The sequence below is a fragment of the Thalassophryne amazonica genome, chromosome 6, assembly GCF_902500255.1.
Source record: "Thalassophryne amazonica chromosome 6, fThaAma1.1, whole genome shotgun sequence".
Lineage (NCBI taxonomy): Eukaryota > Metazoa > Chordata > Actinopteri > Batrachoidiformes > Batrachoididae > Thalassophryne > Thalassophryne amazonica.
Window position 1 is genome coordinate 97,012,190 of NC_047108.1, and position 27,261 is coordinate 97,039,450.

Below are 27,261 nucleotides of genomic sequence, written 5' to 3' on the forward strand. Positions count from 1 at the left end.
TCCTATATAGGCCCCAAGGCCTATATAGCAGCTTGATTCAGTTGCCCAGACTGCTCTGAATTTGCAGGATCCCCAACAAGGATCCAAGTACAAATATGGAAAATTCTCTGATAAATCCGACTTAGGGCAGTTTCTCATTACGGATTTGTGATGCTTGAGTGTCTGCATTATTGGTGGGTGAAAAAAAAAAAAGATGCCAATCGTGCACATCGGGTGTAAGCAGTAGCAAAACTGTCGCTGTAGAACATTGAGTGATCAGGAAATTTTTGAAGATGCTTAACAGATTTGTGATTCTAAGATACATCTCTGTCCAAAACAGTCAATAGTCAGATGTAATTTGTGCAGACTGGGGGTAATATTCAGCAAAAGTAGGTGAGGGTGGACATTCGCGTACATCATGCAGTAAACAGGATCTCTGGGCAGAAGCTTCCTTATTCAAAAAGTGTGAGCTGTTCAACAGAAGACTGTTTTGACACAAACAGAAAACATTTTGGTTTTGTGGAAACGTGTGTGGGAAAAATGCCTGCGTACAGTGGTCCCCTTCATTAGTGGCCACCCTGCATATACAGCCACGTTTCTACGGCAACAACTGTCTTATTATTGATTTCACCTCTCACGAGCGGCCACCCCTCAAACACAGCCAGCGGCCCACTAAAAACAATAAAAAAATCCCCCCAAACAACGGCCATTCTGCAGAAATTCCCAATTTCCAAACTCTCCTGTGAAGGTCAGCTTGTGAGATTACTCCACTAAACAAAAGACCAAAGAAAAATGGCTGCCATTGGCGGAACTCCTGCAACATTGTAAAGTTTCAACGTTACAGTAAAGGAAAAGGTGAAAACAAAAGAACAAAGAAAAATGGCGCACGCTGGCAAAAAGAAAAGCTTTAATGTTAAAAGAAAATGTGAAAGTCATTCGTTTGAATGACAACGGTGTGGTCTAGTGGTTAAGCGTTGGGTCCCCCCAACCCAACCACACACACACACACACACACACGGCTCCTTTTTTTTTTTTTTTTTTTAAACAGAGGATTAACCACACAGCAAGCTATTATATCAGCTATTTGTCATAAAGTGTCACGTTCACGCTAGGCAGCAGTCATGTGACCCTGCTCCTAATTAATCATAACTTTCTGGCTTAAAATAGCTTAAACTCAATGAGTTATATACACATTCATCCATTTAATGCGTATCTCTGGAGCCAGGCTCAAGCAGTCATTCAAAGAACTGCAAAGCTCGACTCTTCCACGGTGGCTTCATTTTTCAGTACAGGAGTCATTCTATCAATTCTGTGCAACCTTAAGTGTACTCTGCAGGGCATGAAGAGGTTAACGCGTTGATTATCTGCTATCTGCACTGCACTTACATAAGCAATGATGTTTTCTATTTTATGTTGAAATGTATGGTAGATATAAAGGGACGCTGCAAATGAGATCAGGGAGTCGACTCAGCCTGAGCACCCACAGGATATACTGCACGCTGTGCAAACATATTAACGGACTGCATTGCTATAGCGTTTTTCCGTCTCAGCAGATGCTCAAACCACATCAGAGCGATTAATGGCCCTATACATTGACACACTGATGTTAGGCGCTAGCATGCAAGATGCTTAGTTGCACATCAGGAACAATTTTGGGATTAGTGATATTGCTCCAGTGTACCATAGTGGTAGCAGCAATGATGGTGAGACAAGTCTAGTACTTTCAGCTTCTTGAGCCACACTTCAACTTTTCAATCAGGGAATGGAATCAGTGATGCTTTGGTTAGACACTTTTCTGGGCCACCACTTCTAATATTACAATATTAAATGATCTTCCTGTCAATCACACATCTCCACAAATAATCTCAATGCTGGAGGGACACGGGAATTACATGCAATTTCCAGCCTCATTCAAAAATTATTCTTCAAAGCAAGAGCAATCTGAGATTAAAGACGTCCGCCAAGGGCTGACGAGAACTCAAAAATAAGAGAAATGTGATTCACATCATGTCCTGGACTTTACCTGGATCTAGATTACACGATCTATGCAATAATTCCATCCTGATCCAGAATGGTCCGACTCATCAAGATGTTGCAATCTGATAGTGATGAAACAAAACAGTGTCTTCCTGATCTTGGTTTTACATTGTGATATCATATCCATGAAGTAGTTTTGACGTAATCCTTAAAAGTTCACAAAATGAAATTGTGATCCAAGAATCCGGACTCGGATCCAGATCATCAAAATTTAATGGAGTCTTTTAAGGCCTAACACCAGTGGGTGGTGAAAATCTGTTCAGCAGTTTGGATGTAATCCTTAAAATCTGACAAAGTAAAGCCTACAAATTGAAGTCCTGATCCAGAATCTGGATCCAATCACCTCCAAAATTTAATGGAGTCTTTCTTTGCTAATTTCTAACTGTGGTGAAAATTTCATCAAAGTGCATGCTGTAGTTTTGACGTAATCCTGCCAACAGACAGCACACAGACAAATAAATAAATGGCGATGATTTTATTAGGTCCTTGGTGGATGTAAAAAAGGTGATGATTTAAGTGTTATATTATCAAGAGTAGTTCCATAAAGGATAGAAAAACATCAGTTGCACAAGTAAACAGTATTTGCTGAAATGAAGGCTGAATGGTTTTCTCTAACATCACATTTGTTATGAGATATGATGCAAAGATAAGTTGTGGTTACACCGTAAATCACAGCTGAATAATAACAGACACTGATTATCCACACCTGTGACGGCCACCTGTGAAGAACCACCTGTTACCAATCACCTACTCTGAATTTATACCCCACTCTTTCCACTCCACACACACAAGACACTTCACTTTGGCTCTGTGGTAACCTGGTCCCAGTGTTTGTCTATTGTCATTCTTTGGTATCTGTTTATTTTCTGACCCCTTTGTTCACACAGTTCCAGTCATCCATCAGCTCCATTGCTGGCTCCACCGTGCCCGTCATATTCTGCTCCCACCATCACGACCAATAATTCAGTACCATTTATCCTCATTCAATAAACCTTGTTTTTCACCTCAGCCTCACCACATTTGAGTCAATTTCAATTTATTTCATTTATATAGCGCCAAATCACAACAGTTTCCTCAAGGCGCTTCACACAAGTAAGGTCTAACCTTACTAATCCCCAGAGCAGCAGTGGTAAGGGAAAACTCCCTCTGCGGAAGAAACCTCAAGCAGACCAGACTCAAAGGGGGTGACCCTCTGCTTGGGCCATGCTACAGACATAAATTACAGAACAATTCACAAAATTAATATACAGGAAATGCTGTTGGTGCACAGGACAGGAGGGCCGCCCGTACAAATACCACACCCATCTCTGGATGGAGCTGCACCTTAACAGAGAGAAAAAACAGAATCAGGCATCAGAAAGACAAGAAATACTGTATAATTTGTCAGCATTAAACAACAAGAAAACAGGAAATACTAAGGGGATCACCGGAGACCAGCCTAAGCTTCACTAAAGACCCAGAATTTAGGTAAAGTTGAGGCTGCGGCGCGCTCTGTTTACTAATAAACGAATTAAAAGAGTAAAAAGCGTAGAACAAAACTATACCAGTATGCTAGCCATACGAAAGGGAAAATAAGTGCGTCCATATCCTTTACCCACAAAACCTGAAAAGGTGAATTTGACAGTGACGGAATATCAGTCTTCTTCTTCTGTATATTAGGGCTGGGCAATATGGCCTAAAATTCATATTGCAGTATAATATGAAGTACAGACAGTAATCACCAGCCACTTTATTAGGTACACTTTTGCTAGTAGCAGGTTGGACCCCCTTTTGCCTTCAGAACTGCCTTAATTCTTCATGGCATAGATTCAACAAGGTGCTGTAAGATGTTGGTCCATACTGACATGACAGCATCACACAGTCTCCCATTCAACCAGTCTGCACATTCTCCTCTGACATCAACATGGCATTTTCATTCACACAACTTCCATTCACTGGATATCATCTCTTTTCTGGACCATACTTTTTAAACCCTAGAGATGGTTGTGAGTGAAAATCCCAGTAGATCAGCAGTTTCTGAAATACTCAGATCAGCCCATCTGGCACCAACAACCGTGCTACGTTCAGTTACTTAAATCTCATTTCTTCTCCATTCTGGTGCTCAGTTTGAATTTCAGCATGTCGTCTTCACACTGTCTAGCCGCCTAAATGCATTGAGTTGCTGCCATGTGATTGGCTAATTAGCTATTTGTATTAACACACAATTGAACAGGTGTACCTAATAAAGTGGCCGATGAGTGTATATTACATTCTTCAGTAGATAAATTTCAATATATCTAGCTTTAAAGTCAGTCTATACTTGTCGCCTTAGTAGCTTGCCTTGTATTAAGGATAAAACAAACAAAAACATGTTCAATCCAAGCTGCTTCTTAATGCTTTGCTGTAATTTATTTTTAAACCCCGCACCATTTTTCCTCCCATCCTCCCCATGGTAGAAGAGTCTTGGTTCTTATCCCTTTACACTGGGTCTCTTGCACTTACTTGTCGTCTTTTCTATCCTCTGTTTCCCCGTTCACCTTTCGTACTACTAACATTCTCACCGACACACGCTGCAGCCACACAACATGAAGTGTAGTTCTTGCCGGTATCCTGCTGGCCGACAGTATCTGCGGTGTGGAAATCCGATTTGTGATGTGCATATTGGATTGTGCTCAGGTTTTACGCCGATACCCTTCCTGTCACAACCCTCCTCATTTATCTGGGCTTGGGACTTGCACAAAGAGCGCGCTGGCCTCTGCACCCTCCAGCGGGTGGGTCATTCTTTCTGAAGCAATACAGACTCATAATGAGTTGTGATAAACCTGTATACAAGGTGGCCAGCATACATCATGTAAACACAAATAACAGTACACAGGAGAGGATAGTTACTGTTGATCTAATGCTGTGCAGGTCCCCTGCTGTTAGGTTTACATCTCTGGAGCTCCCTGCTGTTGCCAGTGGAGATTGTGGGCCAGACAGAGCTGTGGCCCCGTGCCCAGAATTCCATTTCTCTGCCCGTGCTCAAACTGCTTCTCCAATCCCGACATCTATCACCACTTTAAAAAAGGTCAAACTGTGTAAATCACACATAAATAGATATTGATCGTGGCGAACATAAAAATGAAATGTATTTTATATATGCAAGGTCAGCGCTTTTTTGATCTAGCTAAAGATGCAAACACAGCTGGACATTTTGATTATTGTCTGTAGAAACACCAGGATTTTGTAGAGATTTACTGGATTTCAGTGCGTTTGAATCTTTCAGTATCTCACAATTCAATTACATTCGATTCATAAGGTCATGATGCAATATAAAGTCGATTTTGGATTCACAGTGATTTTAGAATCAAATATAAGGCAATGCTAAAATACCCACGGCCATATGAGTGTTATGTTTTTTTATAATTTGCAGTTGTTTAATTAGTATAATTATACATTTATTGTTATTTACATTTATTATTAAGATCATGTCTTGTAAATCACTCCAGAGGTGTTATCAGGTTACAAAAACATTGTTTCCTGTTTTAGAAGTGTTTATTTCTTGCTAGCTTTTACATAATATATGACAGAGGTTTTATTTACACACAACGAAGTGGTTAGCAGCTAGCTAGAGCAGGAAGTGATGTCACCATGCTAATATCCGCTAGATGTCTTGTAACCCTTAGCAAAAAGTAGTATACTTAAAGTTCATTTTATTAAGTATCCTTCAGTATAGCAAGTATACTACAGGCCGTGTACTGTTAGTATACTAGAAAGTACACAAATTTAATTCTTTTTCGGACTAAATTGGAACATTTCAAGTTCATAAAAGTATATTTTAAAGTTCGTTTTAAGTTTGCAAAAGTACACTTTAAAGTATACAACAAGTACACTCATCTAGATACTACCAATGTACTTGGTATATCCCTCTTGTATGCTTAAAGTATACCACACGTACACTTATCAGTGTACTTGATATATCCCTCTCCTATGCTTAAAGTATACCACAAGTGCACTTATCGATATACTGCCGTTGTACTAGTTGTATACTTTGAATCCCTATTTTTAGTTTATTACAGTATACTTAAAGTATACTGTTATACACATTGGTTATTTCATTATTTTACTTTTTATACTTTAATTTTGCTTGGCATATTACTTGTAGCTTACTATTTATATACTAAAAATATACTCCTTAAAGTATTCTTAAAGTTTACTCATACTGTATGTACACACACACATCACAAGACAGAATGTTGAAAACAAGTCTGATATAGTTTCAAACATTTCAAAAACAAAGAACTATAATAGTGTTTCCAGTTTTCAAAGTTTTTATTTCTCAGTAGCTTTCACATAATATGACAAAGAGGTTGTATTTTCACACAAACGAAGCAGGTAGCAGTTAGCTAGACCAGGACGTGACATCACCATGCTAACGTTCGCTTGATGTAAATCACTCCACAGGTTTTATCAGGTGACAAAAACAGCATTTCCTGTTTTAGAAGTGTTTGTTTCTCAGTAACTTTTACATTATACTGTATATGATAAAGGTGTTATATTTAGCCAAAATGGACGCAAGAGTGATGCAGAAATAGGACTGGACTTGTGCTGAGCACAGACAGAGGGACGCAAAGTCTTTGCAACACCCGATGGCCATAATTGATGGCCTCAGGTAAAAATCAGTTTCAATCAATTCAGTATATACAGCTGCTAATTTTAGGATTTACTCAAGTGTGCTGCAGTGTGCTAAGAAAGTGTGGCAACGTTTGTCTAATATGTAGTTTTATATTTGAAAAAGTCAATGGAAAAAAGCAAATCTATGAATAAAGAGGTAAGGGGAGGTGATAGTCTTAATCCCCTAGTTGCGGTGTGTAGTGAGGACCTTGTATGGCAGCACCTTCACACCGGGGTGAATGTGAGGCATTATTTGTGAAGCGCTTTGAGCGCCTGATGCAGATGGAAAAGCGCTATATAACTGCAGTCCATTCAATAAAGGTATTCGTTTGCACAACACTGTAGGGGCACATGTCTTTTGAAATGAAACAGAAGTTATTCTTTTTGCACATTTGTAATGATGTTGCTGCTGCAGCTTTTAACTATTTTCAACTCGGGATAATGACACGCTAAATGCACCTGAGTATTGTTGAATACTGAATTGGTCATATGAATTCCTTCTTGTTTGGGATATTATAGAATCCAAAGTGTGCACAAACACTTGTTTTTAACATTGACGGATAGTGTTGAATTTGTTGCTGCTCCATGCTAATGAGCCGAGTTAACTTGCTAACGTGGCGCGAACTGCTGTTTTGGAAGACGAGATCGGACACGCGGCAGCAACTCCACATTGACGGCAGTGAGGAAAAATTTAATCGAAACAGAGACAACGTTATTTTAAAAATCTATTTTTGAAAGTTCTGACTTGATTGTGAATCGATAAGGATAAGAATCGCAGTTCTGACGTAAATCAATTTTTCCAACAACCCAAGTGCTTATTCCATTTTAAATTTGTCAATTTAACCCTTACATTAAAATATGTACTTTAGCACCAGCAATACTGAGTGAAAAATAAGAAAATGTAATGAAAACATGAGAATATGGAATGAAAATATAGTCAGGTCCATAAGTATTTGGACAATGACCCATTTTTTTTGTGTGTGTGTGTGTCAGTTTGCCTCTGTGCATCAGCCCAATAAAGTTGAAATGAACCACTCAGGATATGTTTGTACTATAGACTTATGTAGTTTTATTTTCAGAGGCCATAAGAAATTGGACAAACTAAATGTAAGGATCATGATCTCTGTTCAGCAGTTTTCTTTAGTCAAATCAGTGGATGGATACATGAACATCTCTAAGTTAATAAATATATCTTAAACTTCATTTTCATTCATCATTAAGAAAACAAACCATATGTTACACTCTGTAAATCTATAGTTTAGACACACACTTCGTGTCTTTAAAAAAACAACAACATAATTATCAGTATTTTACTGCATCTGTGAAAATTCTCATCTGTAAAATCTAATTGTATTGAACACTTTTTGGTCTTAAGTTTTTTTTGTGTTTAAACTACAGTCATTTGAAAATTCTACAATGATATATGATTATTTTAACATATTTGTACTGTGAAAGTCACAGCTCACTTTCATTCCACATTTTACACATTATTGCTGTAAATTAAACAATTCTCCATTGTTTTTTCTTTTTACGTCATGATGTCACAGGATTTCACTGTTAATTTCAGTTTTTTTTTTACAGTGTAGTAAAAAAAAAAACTTTCTAATTTAGCAAGCATTCAGAGTGTTTTTATTGCCTTTCTTTATGTTGTATCAATGACTCATTATTCAGCCTTACAGAATTACAGACAATACATCTGTTGTCAACGTGACCGTGCTGCTGGACGTCAGCACCGTGACAGCAAATTTATTTGTCGCAGCACATTGAACTGCAGAAGACAAGCAACTCGAGATGCTTTCATTAAGAGCATTGTTAGGCTGTTTCGCCTCTGTGGGAAGAGAGAGAGACGAGAACCCATGAGCAGAAATTGGGGACACAAATCACACCTCTGTGAACAGGATGACATCTCACCAAGTAATCACCTGGTTATTCCGTAGACAAAATTCAGGCACAATTCATTTTCATTTCTTATTTGGCATTTTAACATGAGTGTGCCTGTGCATCTGCTGAGGTTGTATCTCTGTCTGCATCACCAGGCTGTCATTACGGCACGAGAGGAGAGCTAATCAAATCCTGCTGCCCGCAGTACTGGATGGATGACGGTTAAGAGAGAGCAGAATAATTTATGGGCACCGGGGCTCATGTGACTGCCCAAGGTGCAACATAGGCTGACTTTTATTGCAACCAAGATTATTTATTAATTCTGCCGATGCTCTCATCACTTCAATAATTCAACTAATGAAGCTCTACACCAACTTTTACAATTTGTTTTAAAAAGAAAACATTTTCATTTAGAGAGATATTTCTTTCATACAACTTTGTGATACTTAAAGCTGCAGTGTGTAGGATTTAATGTCCTCTAGTGGTGAGATTGCAGATTGCATAATGATTTCACTGGTCACAATTTTGTTTCTTTTGTAGTCCTTTTCCCCGTCTTGTGATAACAGGTATGAGCCCCTGTTTAACAAAAATTTAGGGTTCTCAAACTTGTTAGCTCACGCTAACCACCAGAAGACATTGTATAGCAGAGCAACTCCGGATTCCTCTTCGTTTGCCTTCAGTATTCGGGCTACACTGCAAAATGCAAAAGTCAGTGTAAGTGTGTCCCTTTTGGGCTACTGTATCAATATGGCGGTGCAACATGGCTGCCTCCATGAGGGGGCTCTAAGCTGATGAAAACACATGGATTTGTTGTTGCATGTGATATGCATTAATGAACAGGTGGTTTTGAATGATATAGTGTATTTTTGCTAATAACCACCCCTACATTCTCCACACTGTAGCTTTAAACATTATATCTGATCTTTTCTTATAACAACCTTTGGGAATTGAGCTGTAAATTACTGATTGTGTTTAGGGGTTAAGAGTGATTAGCTTTTCTTGAGAGCTCTAAATTTGAAATGAAATTTTACTCATATAATAAACAGTGTATGTTAAAAAAAAACAATGATTAGATGACAAATTTTTGATCATCTAAAATAAGTTACTCCATAAAGTGAATATGTCCTGATATCTGACCTTTCATCTTGATTGCTCGACTTCTCCTTGCTGCTGTTATTTGATCCCGGTTACTGAATTTGGATCATGATAGATGATCACTGATATCCTGGATTCTTATCTTCTATCTAAGCGTTGACCTCAAGGATTAAGTCCAGTGTAAATGATTAAAGTCAGGATCTGCAGTAAAATGTAATGGATTCTTCCTTGGGCCATGTCCCTCTCTTCCACAAATTTTCATCAAATTTGGGTCATTAAGTTTTTGCATGATCTTGCTAATTATTAAACCAACAAACGGACACAACCTCCATAAAGAATTCTCACATTGGCTGCTAAAGCTTCTGCAGTACTGCAGCATCCACATAAGAATGAGGGCATCTGTGTCAAACGTCACCAGACTGGTAACCAGTCAGCAGCTGCAAAAACAGTTGATCCCTTTTCCAAAATGTTTCTGCAGAACATGTTAACCACTCCGTGTTTCTGTGTTTCTTTGTCTCGAAACATTCAGCTCCGTACCTTCATCCTCTGCACCTTGTTCCAAGCACTTATTGAGAGCTTTAAACCTTGTTGTGTGCTCTTGGGGTCTTGTTCATGAGTGAGAGGACAAGAGAGCGTGATTGAGCGGAGAATCGGTGCAGCAGGGACGGTGTTGCATCTGAACTGTTGTGATGAAAAGGGCGCGGAGCCAAAAGGTGAAGCTCTTGATCTACTGGTCAATCTTCATTTCTACTCTCACCTGTTGTTAGGAGGGTTGGGTCATGACTGAAATAAATAGATCGCAGGTACAAGTTGTCAAAATAGGTTTCCTCAAGAGGGCGGCTGGTGTCTCCACCATGGTGAGAAGCTCGGTCATCTGTGGGGAGCTTGGAGCAGAGCCGCTGCTCCTTCCTGCTGCATTGAAAAGAGCCAGCTGAGGTGATTCAGGTATCTGGTAAGGATCCAGGCACATCCAGCTGGGAGGAGACCCTGGTGAAGACCCACGACTAGGTGGAGAGATTATATCTCCACACTGGCCTGGGAACACCTCGGGATCCCGCAGTCAGAGGTGGATAATGTGGCCCAGGAAAGGGAAGTCTGGGATTCCCACCAGGAGCTGTTGCCCTGCGACCCGATCCCAGATAAGTGGTTGAAGATGAGTGAGCATGAGTGTGTCCTCTTCAGATAAATATACACTAAAAAAAGAAGCAACTTAATAAAGTGTTAGAGTTGGTAAAACCTGAATGAATTAAGTTGTTTGAACTTAAGTTTGTAAGTTCAAACAACTTAATTCATTCAGGTTTTACCAATTGTAACACTTTTTTAAGTTGGTTCAACTATTCTCTTTTTTTCAGTGTAAGAATATCTCATGTTGGCAGGGACCACACTTGCTGTCGATCTTTCCACTGATGATTCATCCCGTCACCTTTCCTGCACACGTTTGCTTTATAAGATCACAACTGACATATTTCTGTGATGCATTTCCAACCCACGTTCACCTTTGGTTGAACATCCATTGTTACTGATGTACTTTGCAGCAATACATATCTTCCCTCATGTGTTCCCAAGCTGCAGACTCACATTTTTTTATTTATTTTTTGCATTAATGCTTAGAACGTTTGACAAAATTGAAATTCACAGCATTCAACTGTGCTTGAAAAGAGCTGTAGCTTCCAGTTCAAGTTGGTCCATTCTTCTCTTTATCTGCTGTTCCTCAAAGCTGTGTTTTTTTCTTCTTTCAAGCTGTCATGCAAACAATAAGTTGCAGTTCAGTCTGTATCCATTTTTATCTTCATGTTGGATGTTACTTTTGTCTGAGTGCTTCCACATTTGAAACCCTGTGGGTTATAATCACAGCAAACACCAGCAATTTATTAAAATCGCTTTCAAAGCCCTGTTTCCCACACTTCTAATGAGCAGTAAACTCACTCATCATTTTCATTTTTAAACATTTTCCTCACGTGCCAGGAAGCCATCAAGAAATTATACACACATATTTTATTACAAATTCAATGAATCCATCAGGTCAGGTCAGCTCTGGGAGCATGCACTAAAGTCATGCATCACTGCACCAACCACCCACACCTTGTCCTGACTGGAAACCAGCCAGGTTGCACACCGGTCCATCCCTACTGCTGAAAGGCAGCCAGAGAGAGATGCATGTGTCAGACAGAGTGTACACATGAAGCCTGATATGTTGAAGTGGAAACAGCACTTCGGCTGAAACGCAATTTAATGTGAAACAAAGCAGCCAGTGTTACAGAGCTTGCATTTGTTATTGTCATTAGAATATTATTTTGGCTCTCACATACACCCACATCAGTATGTACAATTTACTATTCCAATGAGCACTGCTGAGTATATAATAAATGGAACTAGCATGTTGGTCGTGGAGATCCACGGACTCTAGATTGGGTAGTGTTTATATAATAGCTAGCTCACATTTTCCAAGGGTGGTAATAAATTGTGCAAAGTTTCTATAATGAGTAGGAATGTTGTGTGAGTCCAGAATGTTTTCATCACCTTAGACCTCACATTTTTAGAAGAAGAACTCAACCCTTTTATTTCCTGTTAATTATGTAATTTTTAAAATGTTACTGTTTCACTGTATTTATAAAGTGCTTAGGTTCTTGTTATCACATACACACTATGTCACAGACATGAACGAGCGAAGCTCTTCAGCATTTCATTTAGGTTCTTCAGATTTTTTCAGTAAATGCTTCTGGAGAGCATTAGCATGGCTAAAACTCTTCAAATTCGCCCCAGATCCCCCCCCCAACTACGGCCCTCTTAACTCCCTGCCACTTTAAGAATTTTCTTTATTTGCATTCTCACATGCCTAGAAAAACAGTCTTCACCATCTCATTTAGGTCTGTCACACTTTATTTTCAGTAAATATGCTGGGAGCATAAGCATAGCAAAATCTGCTTCTGGGGAGCTTTGCCCCCCCAGAACCCCCAACTACGGCCCTCTTAATCGGCGCCATTTTAAGCATTTCCTTCATTTGCATCTCACATGCCTGGAAAAGACTCCTCACCATGTAATTTAGGACCCTCAAACTTTTTTTTTGAGTAAATGCTTCTGAGGACCATATGCATGGTTAAAAATCTTCTGCTTCTGGGACCTCCCCCAACTTCACCCTGTTAACCCCCTGCCACTTTAAGTAGTTTTTCTTTTTTATGTTTTTATAAATTCTGATTCTAACTTTTCAAGCTACTACACAGTAGGGCTGCACAATATGGCCAAATTAGCTAAACTTTCAGGTCTTCTTTTTAAGAAAAACCTCCTCTACTCCATCAGGAAGCTGTATTTTATAGTTTTAATTAAATTTATACCAAGTTGTAAAGATTCCCTATCAGTTTGAGTTTAAGGAAGATAATTTTAGACATTAGAAAGTGGCTGTTTACTCACCAGTATAACTAGGAGTCCGTGGTTCAGACGATGTGTTCAAATTCAAAAGTGGCTCAAACATTTTTCTTCTTCTACTAAGGCGGATTCAAAGTTTTTGTGGAACACAGCACCAACTTCTGTACAGGAGGGACCTAGTAGTCAATATGTGTCCCCAGTTTCAAAATGGCTCTTGTCAACCAGACATGTCATGCTGCGGCACCTGGGGTGTCCAATCAGATTTCAGAGAAGTCGAGCGCAACCCACCTACACCCATGCCAGGAAGTGTTCAACATTTGACATTTCCTGTTTCACTGTGAACTCAAATTTAGCACTTCCTGTTTCATTCTCAACCTCCCACTGAATTCCCGTGAGATTTCATTTATTGTCAAACCAGGAAGTGTTCAACATTTGATTTTTTAAAAATTATTTAATGAGACAAAGTTACACAGAAATCTTACAGAGGATTAAATACAACAGCAAAAACAACATACCAAAGAAGAGGTTAATAATAATAATAATAATAATAATAAAATCAAAACTGGGGGGAATTATTGAAAAAAAACTTTCCAAAGTTAAACACATTTGACATTTCCCATTTCACTGTGGACTCAAAATGTGGCACTTCCTGTTTCAATCTGAATTCCGGCGAGATCCCATGAGATCTCCTGTCTTGTCAATGCAAGAAGTGTTCAACATTTGACATTTTCTGTTTCACTGTGGGCTCAAAATTTGGCACTTTCTGTTTAAGACTCCCTGTACCATGAGTGAGCTTCACGCTGCTGTACGGCGCTTCGCTCGTATTATTATTTTTATTTTTACTTCTATTTTGTTATTTGATTTTTAAATGGACCACAATGGAAATAGGTGTTTTCGTTTTCTTTTGTCATCCATGTATTTTTCACACATTTACAATTATATTATGTGCTTACGTTGAACTTGCTAAATAGTCTCACACACACGCACTCATGCTTTTAATATAAAGATGGTTTACTGCCCCCTGCTGGAATGGCGTGTTATCTATCCACTGTCAGATGACATGAACTTTTTTCTGTTCAGTGTGATTAGTGTTTGTAACGTGTTTTGTATCAAAGCGCAGGTTATTGCACATATTAATGGTGAACTGCCATTATTTACATTTTTATATCAAACCATGTTAACTGTGCACCCACAGAGAGGAAGAGAAGCAGTGTTAAAATATTGGATTTCCTCCATACCTGTGAAAATTGTTGATGAATTTGAGTGAACAGTGGGTCTTTAAATTTTTTTTCTTGAACTGCCAAACCTGATTCTGCCATTAATTATCACCCAAGAGACCTTTTTTAATTTAAATTTATTGTAATGTATAAATATTCACATGGCATAGCATTTTTCAGCATAAAGTAACATTTTTGAATTGTTTTGTGTGAAGCGCTGTCGCAAGTTGGCGCTTTATAAATTTAACAAATTAAATTGAAATTGAACATTTAATTTTCTCTAGCAGGACAGACACAAAAACATTTATTTTTCATTCACTGTTACAATATAAAATACAATAAATTCCGTGAATGGAAATTTAGGATTTACATTTCAGATTATGCCATTTGGACAATTTCACTGTCCAACGATTGACCAGTTACATCCAGAAATCATGATTTATTAATCATTCACTTAAAAAAAAAAAAAGACATCAGTTTTTTAAAAAGTAAAAGTTTGATTTTTGCTTGCCTCATCAGCTAATTCTGAAGAGTACTCCACTGTGAATGCTCTTGGCAGATTTCATGCTTGTGTCATCATTTGAAAGATTTTCTTCAAAATCAGTAGTTAGCTGCTCAACTGTTTGTTAAATTAAAGGTAATGTGCAAACTATAAAAGAAAACAAACTATTCTGTAAATTGTAAATATATATATATATATATATATATATATATATATATATATATATATATATATATATATATATATATATATATATATATATATAAGATTTAACAGAATGTCTCTATCCACAGGGAAACTGTTCTATCAATAAGTAGCATCATAGCAGGAAACTCTGCAGCCTGCTGGCTTCTTTTTCACCTTCGGGAAAGCACATGGAGACATTCATTCAAATAAGGAAGCACTATATTCCAATATTCCTTCCACACTGGCTGCAGCTGTGGGGGAACTGCCCTCAAATTGGAAGAGGGAGACTTTCACAAACACACAGCTCTGTTCCTTCACTCCACTGCAGCAGTGCGCCTGATCGAGCTAATAGATCAATAACTGCAATCAGGGCCTTAGTGACAAACGCATGAAGAAAAGCCATTGGTGCGCACGCGACCAGATGAAATATGCGTTAATCACTGACCAGGAAGCAGCGTGCGTAAAGATGCACTGTGCGCGCCGCGCGCTGCGGACTGCCTCCAGTCTTCGAACATCAGCAGTGCGTCCACAGAGGCGCTAGTCGGCGCTTTAAGAATGAATTTCAACACGTTTTCTGCCGCACCTCTTGTCCTGTGAGTGATCAGAGTGCGCGTCCACGGCTCCAACTGTGGATCAAAAACACGGAGACGCGTCTAGATCCACGGGAGACTGTGACAAACAGAGGAACAGATCCGTTTCCACACATGCATGCGGTCACCTCTGAGTTTTTATTGCGTAAAAACAAAAACAAACTGAAATAACACTTTTACCACGACACACAGATAATATTATACCCAAAAGTGAAGAATGCATTCATCATATATGTATCATATCTATCGTTAAGTTGTCGATTTTTTTTAAGTATCGTCTTTTACGCGGACCTTATTTTGTTGCCATGTTCTTTGTGGCGCTTTAAAATAACGCACAGATAATTTCCAGTCTTTCCTGGCGGTGGGGGTTGGGGGTTGTGCAGGCAAGCAAATGAAGCAGGAGGAGGAGGAAAAGAAGAAAGTGGGAAATCTCAGCCACCCCTGGAGTCTCATTCAGCACCACGCGCTGCTGGACAGCGTTCGAACAGCGACATCCGGTCTGTGTCGGAGTACCGCCGTCTGTTCCTCACAGTCTGGGCTTCTCCCACAGCCTCAGCACCTCCTGATCGATCTTGGCGTTCTGCATTCCATCACAGGTCTGAAGCAGAAGGTTCTGAGTGGCGCACACGCACAACGAACGCTCAGCCGGACGCGTCAGAAGTTCAATTTCTCCACTTTGGGCGTCCGGAGGGATCAGCAGGTACGAGCCTGTCTGTCTTTTTCGTTTACCTTGTTTCAGTGTGGTCCGTGGCTGCAGGAGCGATGTAGCACAGCCGTTAATTCATAGAGTTTTACGCAGCTGGGTTTGCACATCGTGCGCGGCGAGAGCTCGGAGGTCGTGGTTTTATTTATTTTTTTGAGCTGAGGTGCTGACTTTTCTGAACAGGATTCCTGCTGAGGATTGGTGTGTGTGTGTGTGTGTGTGATTAGTGTGAAACATCCTCTGATCAGAGACTCAACAGATGAAAGTGTGAAAACACAATGAAGCCCTTCATCATCAGTGGGAGCTCCTCTGTGCTCGCTGCTCCACTTGGCTCCTCATCCAAGCCAAGACCAGCTCATCTGAAGCTGAGGTGAAAAAAAGAGTTTTGAGCTATTTTTTTTTCTGTTTTTTTTATCATCTTCCTGTGCGACATGAAGCTCTGGCCCGTTGGTCACTCACTGTTTGGTGGTGCTTCAGCTCGTCACACACGGGCACAGAATGCACTAATTACTGCTCGTCTTTCTGCTGCGTGTGCACTTATCAAACGCACTTTTCATTTGGAATACAGTGAAACATTTGGAATTCACAGAAATACTGAATTTTTCAAGAATGCGTTGCATCATGGGAATGTTGTTGCATTTTGCTTTTGGTACTGGGAAAGAGAGAGATGGAAGAAAGGGGGGATGACAGCGGAAGGAAAGAAGAAAAGAGAGAGCGAGAAGGGAAGGAAGAGAGACAGAGGAAGAAATGAAGAGAGTAAGGACATAAGGCAGTAAGAAAGACAGAAAGAGGAAAAAAATGAGGAAATGAAGACATGTAGAGAGGAAGAATGGAAGGAAGGGAATCATGAGAGGAGGAACCAAGGTAGAGCAGAAGGAAGTAAGAAAGACGGAAAGAAAAGAGGAAAAAAGAGATAAGGAAAGGAAGACATGTAGAAAGGAAGAAATGAAATAGTAAATAAGAAAGCAGGGATGGGGGAGTAAGGAGGCAAGGGGAAGGACAAGAGAGAGAGAAACAAAAGAGAGACAAGGGAAGGAAGAAATCAAGGAAGTTTTTCAGAAAGGAGGGCTGAGAGATGAAGGAAGGAATAGAAAGAAGGAGCAGAAGTAAGCAAAAAAGAAAAAAATGAAAGTGATGAGTGAATGAAGAGGGATAGAGGGAGAAAAAATGAAGGAAGGAAATCAGAAAGGAGGGTTGAGGTGGGAAGGAAGAAATTAGGTGATACGGGAAATGCCCAGTCAGTAGACAGTCTTGTGGACGGTTTAAACTCAGTGCTCAAAACTACACTTGACATGATTGCGCCGCCTTTATTAAAACCGCGCTCCCCCAAAACACAGTCACCTTGGTTCAATGATTACTTGTGTGACCTCAAGCATAAGGCTAGAGGTCTAGAACGGAAATGGCATAGTTTAAAATTAGAAGTATTCCAGCTTGCGTGGCGTGATGCTATCTTAGACTATAAGCATGCATTATTGGCTACAAAGCGGACTTACTACTCTGATTTGATCAACAAAAACAAGCATATCTCAAAGTTCTTGTTTGACACGGTGGCAACACTTATTCATGGACAACCACCTGTAGTTCGCTCTCCTTTTACAGCCCAAGATTTCTTGGATTACTTCGAGAAGAAAATGGATGACATGAGGTTAAACATATCCCAGCATGCTTTAACCCAGCCACTACACCCTGCCATTGAGGTAGGTGCCATCACTGAGGTATTACCGAGATTTACAGAATCTGACAGTATCTCACTAGGCATGCTGACCAAACTCTTAACGTCTACAAAAAGCAAAACCTGCTTATTTGATCTTATACCAGCAAAACTGTTTAAGGACATATGGCCCACTCTTGGGTTGACTGTGCTGGAAATTATTAACCTCTGGATCTATTTCAATTTATTTTCCTTTATATAGCACCAAATCACAACAAAGGTACCTCAAGGCGCTTCACTCAAGTATGGTCTAACCTTACCAACCCCCATAGCAAGCACGCAGGTGACAGTGGTAAGGAAAAACTCCCTCTGATGATTTGAGGAAGAAACCTCAAGCAGACCAGACTCAAAGGGGTGACCCTCTGCTTGGGCCACTGCTACCGACACAATTGAAAAAACAATTTACGAAACGAATATACAGGAAAATTTGTCATTGCACATGACAGGAGGGTTCAATTCAATTTTCAATTTTATTAATTTATATAGCGCCATCTCACGACAGTCGTCTCAAGGCGCTTCACACAACACACAATTTATAGCACTACAAAGTGAATTAAAATAGAAAAGGGCACAGTAAAAAGGTAAAACATAGTAGAATAAAAAGAAATTACAAAGCAAACATAAAAACATAATAAATTAACAATAAGACAGTCTGAAAAAGTGGGTCTTCAATCTTGATTTAAACGTCTCCACCATGTCGGACTGCCTTATAGCCGCAGGTAGATCGTTCCAGAGAGCAGGGCCACAGTAAGAGAAGGCTCTATACCCCACAGCCTTTTTATTCACCCTTGGAACACACAGAAGTCCCGCGCCTTGCGAACGCAAGAGGCGTGGCAGTACATAGGGCTTGACCAAGTCCGCCAGGTAGGAAGGAGCCAGTCCAGGGTTGCAGAAGAAGACACCACACTCATCTTTGGATGGAGTCACACCTCAAACAGAGAGAAAAAAAAAAACAGAATCAGGCATAGGAAAGACAACAAATACAGTATAATTTGTCAGCATTAAACAACAAGAAAAACAAGAAATACTAAGGTGATCGCCGGCCACTAGCCCTAAGCTTCACTGAACGACCCAGAATTTAGATAAAGTTGAGGCTGTGGTCCGCTCTGTTTACTAATAAAATGAATTTAAGTGAGTGAAGGCATAGAGGGTCATCCCTTTGAGTCTGGTCTGCTTAAGGTTTCGTCTTCAAATCATCAGAGGGAGTTTTTCCTTACCACTGTCACCTCTGTGCTTGTTTTAGGTGTTGGTAAGGTTAGACCTTACTTGTGTGAAGTGCCTTGAGGCAACTTTGGTGTGATTTGGTGCTATGAAAATAAATTGAAAAAAAGGGAAGGAGGAGAGACAGAGGAAGAAATTCAGGGAGCCAGAAAGCATGAGAGGAAGGACAGAAGGAAGCAAGAAAGATGGACAGGGAAAAGGGTGCATTCGGAAAGTATTCACAGAGCTTCACTTTTTCCACCTATTGTTATGTTACAGCCTTATTCCAGAATGAACTAAATTCATTTTTTTTCCTGTCAAAATTCTACACACAACACCCCATAATGACAACATTAAAAACTTTTTTTAATTTAATAATAATAAAACAACTAAGAAATCACGTGTACATAAGTATTCACACCCTTTGCTCAATACTTTGTTGATGCACTTTTGGCAGCAATTACAGCCACAAGCTTGGTGCACCTATCTTTGGTAGTTTTCCCCATTCCTATTTGCAGCACCTCTAAAGCTCTATCAGGTTGGATGTGGAGCGTCGGTGCACAGCCATTTTCAGATCTCTCCAGAGATGTTGAATCAGATTCAGGTCTAGGCTCTGGCTGGGCCACTCAAGGTCATTCACAGAGTTGTCCTGAAGTCACTCCTATGATATCTTGAGTGTGTGCTAAGGGTCATTGACCCCAGTCTGAGCTCAGAAGTGCTCTAGAGCAGGTTTTCATTGAGGATATCTCTGTACATTGTTGCATTCATCTTTCCCTCAATCCTGACTAGTCTCCCAGTTCCTGCCACAGAAAAACATCCCCACAGCATGATGCTGCCACCACCATGCTTCACTGTAGGGATGGTGCCTGGTTTCCTCCAAACATGACGCCTGGCATTCACACCAAAGAGTTCAATCTTTGGCTCATCAGACCAGAGAATTTTGTTTCTCATGGTCTGAGAGTCCTTCAGGTGCCTTTTGGCAAACTCCAGGAGGGCTGCCATGTACCTTTTACTAAGGAGTGTCTTCCGTCTGGTCACTCTAACACACAGGCCTGATTGGTGAATTGCTGCAGAGATGGCTGTCCTTCTGGAAGATTCTCCTCTCTCCACAGAGGAATGCAGGAGCTTTGACAGAGTGACCATCGGGTTCTTGGTCACCTCCCCGACTAAGGCCATTCTCCCCGATTGCTCAGTTTAGACGGGTGGCCAGCTCTAGGAAGAGTCCTTGTGGATCTGAACTTCTTCGATTTTCAGATGATAGAGGCCACTCTGCTCACTGGGACCTTCAAAGCAGCAGAAATGTTTATGCACCCTTCCACAGATATGTGTCTTGAGACAATCCTGTCTCGGAGGTCTGCAGACAATTCCTTTGAATTCATGCTTAGTTTGTCCTCTGACATACACTGTCAACTGTGGGACCTTATATGTAGACATATGTGTGCTTTTCCAAATTATGTCTCATCAACTGAATTTACCCCAAGTGGACTCCAATTAGATTAGATTAGATTAGATAGAACGTCATTAATACCTTGGCAAGACTCCCTTAGGGAAATTGAGCTTCCAGCAGCATTGTAAACAGCACACATGGTAAGAAGCACACAGAGTATCAAAAGTGAAAGTAAAAAAAAAAAAAAGCTGTAGAAACATCTCAAGGATGGTCAGTGGACACAGGATGTACTTTAGCTCAGTTCTGAGCTTGAGAGGAAGGGGAGAATGATGAATGAAAAATAAATGGAGAGGAATGAAAAGGTGGATGGAAGGAAAAAAGAGAGGAATCAAGAAACTCAAAATGAGAGATAGGAAGGAAGGAACAAATTGAGATATGAAGAAGGGAAGAGTTAGGAAGGAAGCAAAGGAGGAAGGAAGGAAGAAAGGCAGAGAGAGGAGCCAAAGGAAGACGGGGGGAAAGAAAAAGAAATCAGAAGAGGAAGAAGAGAAAGGAAAGAAGAAAGGTGGAATCTCTTTCCACTGTCTGTCATTTGGGATTTTTTGGTCCTAGAGGCGAGATGGATTTGTTTCCTCTCATCATTTCTGTGACAGTCGCAGTTTTGCTGGTGGTTTGTTAAATTTTGCTCTGCAACCCTCTTCATCTCTTCCTCATCCAATAAAATGCCTCAATAGACTTTAGTTAGAGAAAATAAATTAAATGAGGTGACGCTTTGAATCCAAAACCTCACTCGATGCCAAAATCCCAAAAAGTAGCAAAAAATAAATGAAATAAAAATCCCAGTCTGAAGCTGGAACAGAAGGTGGTTAAAACTCTGTGGTCTTTAAAGAACAAACATTCTGTGTCTAAACACTTCCTGACAACAGTTGTAATTACACAGACGAGTTTCACTGAGTCATTAAAAATTAAATATGAATCATTACATGTTGTTGGAACTCTGACAAATGGAGCTTTGAAATAAGTGTCTGAACTCTGTGCTGCCACGAGGCTTCACTTTAATCATCTGCTGGTGGATTTCGTCCGAGTAAATAACAGACAGTCTTACAATTCCTCCACTGCTGCTCTCCTCTGTGGTTAACATCTGACTGTGTGCACTTAATATCCACACACACACACACACACACACACAGAGTGGAATAAGTCGTGATCCGAACCTTCAACATTTTACAGTTCACTGTTCATGATCTGAACCTTCAGCGCGTCACTGTTCATGATCTGAACCTTCAGCGCGTCACTGTTCATGATCTGAACCTTCAGCGCGTCACTGTTCATGATCTGAACCTTCAGCGCGTCACTGTTCATGATCTGAACCTTCAGCGCGTCAGTGTTCCTAACATTAGTATGGTAGATAGTAGGACCATGACAAAGGGTCCTAGATTCCCAGGCTCCACTGTTCACCATCTCTATAAAACACATAAATGAGGTGCCTGTTGAAGATGTAGATGTCTGAGAATGGGATCTCTGTCACCATCAAACATGACCGAGAGTGGGGTAGGGTGGCTTTTGAAGGTGCCTGTTGAAAATGTGAATGTCCTTGGGGTGGGTGGGGGTTCTCCTCTCACATAGGGATGCTCCCATTCTGAACCTTCTGTGCTTCACTGTTTATGATCTGAACCAGTCAAAAGTTTCAGACTGGTGTTTTGTACATACATATATTCCATTAGCTGCTTCTCTATTTGCAATATTTGCCAACATGTGTGGGGAGAAGGTTGGCGGGGGGTGGGTGGGGTGATTGCCTATTTTATGAGAAATCAGGTGAAGAAATGTCTCGTCAACAAGAAAGTGTGACAATGTTTGGTTGGATGTAACCTCGGAGTTAAAAGCAAAGATAATACAGTAGTTTCATCATGATTAATGAATGAAAAAATGTAAGTTCTTATAATTTCTCTGTGTATTTTCTGGATGTTTTATTTACTGGCACAGTACATGTGGGCTGGCTTTTGTTTCTCGTGCACTTGAACGCTGCTCTTGAGTGTATTTGAAGGTGTTTTTCTCTGCTTGCACTGCCTTAGACAAAGACATTGAATCTTGACTTTCCCGAACGACATGATGTGCACAAATTGCAGCGATTACCTTCCTGAACTTGCACTGAGGCCTCGTGTCATACCTCCTCAGAGGCCAAGCATGCCCCTGAGTGAGGTTCTCCAATTCAGGCCACAGTTCACTGTGAGATCTACCAGGTGAAGGTGGGATTTGTTTGCAGCCGTACAGGAAATGCTGCCACAGAGGGACAGCCCTTGGGGGGGACCCCAAAAAAACAATTACTCCAGGGTTCATTTTTAACAAAGCAAATACGCATGTTTGCATAAAAAAGTAAAAACAAAAAGGTGCAACTTTGACGAAAACACTTTAATTTCCTGCGCTTGTCAGTGCACAAGACAGTATTCAAAATTTACAGTGCATCTGGAAAGTAGTTACGGTGCTTCACTTTTCCCACATTTTGTTATGTTACAGCCTTTTTCCAAAATAGAATAAATTAATTTCCCCCAAAATTCTCCACACAACACCCCATAATGACAACATGAAAAAATTTTTATAATTTTTTTTTTGCAAATTTATTAAAAATGACAACTAAGAAGTCACATGTACATAAGTATTCACACCCTTTGCTCAATACCTTACAGCCTGAAGTCTTCTTAAATATGATGCCATAAGCTTGGTGCACCTGTCTTTGGACAGTTTTGCCCATTCCTTTTTGCAACACCTATCAAACACCATCAGGTTGGATGGTGAGCGTCAGTGCACAGCCATTTCCAGATCTCTCCAGAGATCTGAAAACGCAAAGGCAGTGAATACGTATGTACATGTGATTTCTTAGTTGTTTAATTGATACATTTGCAAAAATCTAAAAAAACCCCCCCCAAAAAACAAAACTTTTTTCACATTGTCATTATGGGGTATTGTGTGTAGAATTTTGAGGGAAAAAAAATTCATCCATTTTGGAATAAAATGGAAAAAGTGAAGCTCTGTAAATACTTTCGGGATGCACTGTATGGTTTCTTAAACCCCTCCACCCCTTCACCACTTCCCTAAAAAAAAACTTCTCATTAAGATGTAAAACCTGGAAAAGCTCCAAAAACAAACAACAAAAAAAACAAGACAAGCCATAGTGTCAGCACAATGCATGTTTCCTTTAAACTACCTTCTCTGTAGTAAAATGTGCTCCAGACACATTTTACCCAGAAAACCATCGAGGATGTGTTTCGCTGTCATTTCCTCTGTCTTCTGTGATTCATTTTCCGGTGAGTCGGTGTGACATTGGAGCAACAGGGTGGCAGAAATTATTTTCCTCCATTGGCTCCTCTTCCTTTTCATTTCACTCGGAGCTGAAAAGTGACAGCTCTTAGGATCACAGGCGTCCAGCAGTGCTGGACAGAAAGACAGACAGGTGTCTGTCCTCCTCTGGTCCTTTCTCCCTGCCTCCCTGGAAGGTCCAGCATGTTGATGACTTCCCCTGCTGCTCCTCCTGGGTGACCATCTGTCCAGCAGGGTGCCATCCGAGCGGCTCCACTGTCTGGTGACCTCCTCGCTCCAGTGAGGCAGCTCCTCTGCTGCACACTTTCCTCATGATCCTATTTTTTTGTTTGTTTCCTTCCTGTTGACTCTTTTCTTGTTCTTTGATGATACTGACAGGCTTCACACACTGTGCAGTTTTCGTTGTTTAGGTTGATAAATTTGTGGATCTCTAAAATTGTGCAAAAATGCTTTTTTATTTCAAATGAACTTTTAACAGTTAAATATTGTTGGTGTTCCGTGTTAAATTTGTTTGACAATTCTCTCACTATGTATGAAGTGACAACAGGTGGGAAACAGTTTTTCATTTCTGTGACATATAATCAGGTTCATATGTATTTGGACAGTGACAGTTTATTTTTTCTTTGGCTAAATTTTGCCTCTGTGCACCACAACAGTAGAGTTGAAATGAAACAACCAAGATGTGCTTGTACTGTAGATTTTCAGCTTTATTGCTGGTCTCCCATTGCCGATTTCTGGCCCCAATTGCCTTTGCAATTGCCTGATTGTCTGAAAAAGTAGGCAGAAATCTTGTGAGATCTGAGTGTAACTGCCTATTGCTGAATACATCTGAGTACTGTATGATTCCCCGTGCACAACTGTTGGCATGCATGCACAAAATGCTGCTTCTTCTCATTCTGCCCAAACAGTTACTTTCTCTGTCGAAATGGCTGTGGAACATCATGATGTGCTCTTCATGATGTACTTGTTGCAGGAGGAGGAGCAGACAGGCTTCTGCTGTGAAAAATACATGAGAAACATACTATGCACTGCTAAACGTAATATACAGTGTTGTATATTGTCCACTTTCAGTTACTTTTCAACAACATGCCAATAGGGACCAATGACATCAGATTGTTCACTTTGTGGTATCACCATTCAGTCTGAGTTTTTTGAACAGGTTGAAAATGTTGATTCTAAGACCCAAATGTTGCCACAAATTACATGTTTTCAGTTCCACTTTTCCTCTAACTACTAATTAATGAAGCTAATGTTTTCATTAGTGGATTAGCATTTCAGCTAACTTTGAGAACCATCAGCAGCCAATTAGCTTCCGCTAAATTGAGTTTTTCTCACTTTCAGTCCACTAACTTTTTTTTTGGTGGTAAAGTGAGTAAATGTAACAGACATTTGTAAACCCTAAAATTATTCATGTTAGTTCCTGTTTATGAATGCAGATAGCTAGCTAACACTTCCGGTTCACAGGTCAAAAGCACACAAATGCTGGTAAGAAGACAAGATACACTGTGGACAAAAACAGTATGTAAGTCAAAAGTCAGTATTTTTATTTATTTTTCATGCATTTGTTTTGTGTTTGTGATTTTGTGCCACAAATTACATGTTTTCAGTTCCACTTTTCCTCTAACTACTAATTAGTGAAGCTAATGTTTTCATTAGTGGATTAGCGTTTCAGCTAACTTTGAGAACCATCAGCAGCCAATTAGCTTCCGCTAAATTGAGTTTTTCTCACTTTCAGTCCACTAACTTTTTTTTTTTGGTGGTAAAGTGAGTAAATGTAACAAAGACATTTGTAAACCCTAAAATTATTCATGTTAGTTCCTGTTTATGAATGCAGATAGCTAGCTAACACTTCCGGTTCACAGGTCAAAAGCACACAAATGCTGGTAAGAAGACAAGATACACTGTGGACAAAAACAGTATGTAAGTCAAAAGTCAGTATTTTTATTTATTTATTTTTCATGCATTTGTTTTGTGTTTGTGAATGCAATACGGGTGAGCCATAACGCAGTTAACAGTTTATAAATATATAATATAGAGTAAACTGTGACTTCTAATTCTCAAGGTTGTCGCTACTTCACTTTGGTAAAGTGGCCAATCTGAAGACGAGAATTCATACTTCTGTGACTGGCCGCTTGGTGAAAACACACTCGGTCTGTATGCTGTTCTATTGAAATCAGCTGTTTCTTTTTTTGTCTCTAACTTGCGTCTAACAGCAAGCTGACAGCTGTTATTGCCTGGAACAAGATTTATACACCAAGCTGACCTGAAATGAACCATGTACATTAAATTGACTTTATTGACGAGTCTGACCAGTTTGAAAAGTGACCAAATTACATGTATTTGTATTGAGTTTGGCAATGTTTTCCCAGAGAAAACCCGCCCCTCGAGGTTATATGCTCGGATGACCGACCTTGAGAATACTGCGATTTACTTTTTGATAAAGATGATGACAGTGTTTAGGGTTTTATTTTTAATTTTTTGTGTGTTTGTTTTGTGTTTGTGATTACCTTTTGACTTACCCAGCAGCCCCTGCAGTGCTTAAACTCGAAATTGGCTTATCAGTAGCGGACAGTGTACCGAGTCAATACTAAAAGTTAGTGGTGACGGATAACTAAACCACTAATTTTTTTAATTGGTTTAGGGTAATCAAAGTTAACTTTTTAGTTAATGGTTTAATGGTTATCAAAGCTAACTTATTGGTGGACTGTGCCCACCATTGTGATTGGGTATGTGATGTTTTTTATACCAAAAAATACTGGTATCAAAAATGGCAATGGGAGACTGGTTTAATTCAAGTGGATGAACAAAAATACCAGATTAACCATTTAGGAATTACAGAAACTTGTATATGTAGTCGCTTGATTTTCAGAGCCCATTAGTAATTGAATAAAATAACTGAGGATTATTGCTCAAAGAAATAACCTCATTTACAGCCAGTATTTTATTTTTTATTTTTTGCACAAATCAGGGTGATGGATACATGAACATTGTGAGGTACTTGAATATGTGTTGGACTTCCTTTATATCATTCATTTTCTATACTCACTTACTCCAGTCAAGGGTCACAGGGGGCAGGAGCCTATCACAGCAGTCACAGAGCAAAATGTGGGGTACACCCTGTCTATCACAGTGTCACCTATGTGAAGTCACTGGTTCACCTAACCTGCATGTCCTTGGAAGTGGGAAGAAGCTGGAGGGAACTCCCACAAATATGTGGAGAACATGCAAACTCCACACAGAAAAGACCAGACAGGAACCGATCCCAAGACCTTCATGCTGCGAGGCAGCAGTGTTAACCACTAAACCACTGTGCCACCCTCGTGTACATCATTCATTAAGAAATACAAACAGAACTGTATGGTAAATCTGTTTGGAGTAGACAGGAAGGAGACAAGTGAGGGAAGCCGCCAAGCCACTCTAACAATTCTGAAGAAGTTACAGGCTTCTGTGGCTGCAGTTGGAG

The 27,261-nt window shown here is 39.9% G+C and overlaps 1 protein-coding gene across 2 annotated transcripts in view; it reads left to right on the top strand.

Annotated features, from left to right (window-relative positions):
- Window positions 1-16,048: 16,048 nt before the first annotated feature.
- LOC117512710 (metabotropic glutamate receptor 4-like) overlaps window positions 16,049-27,261 on the top strand; it is a 673,449-nt gene continuing 662,236 nt past the window's right edge. For both annotated transcript variants that reach the window (XR_004561363.1, XM_034172892.1), the window contains exon 1: window positions 16,049-16,182. The gene's annotated coding sequence lies outside the window, so the exon portion shown is untranslated. The remainder of the gene's footprint in view (window positions 16,183-27,261) is intronic.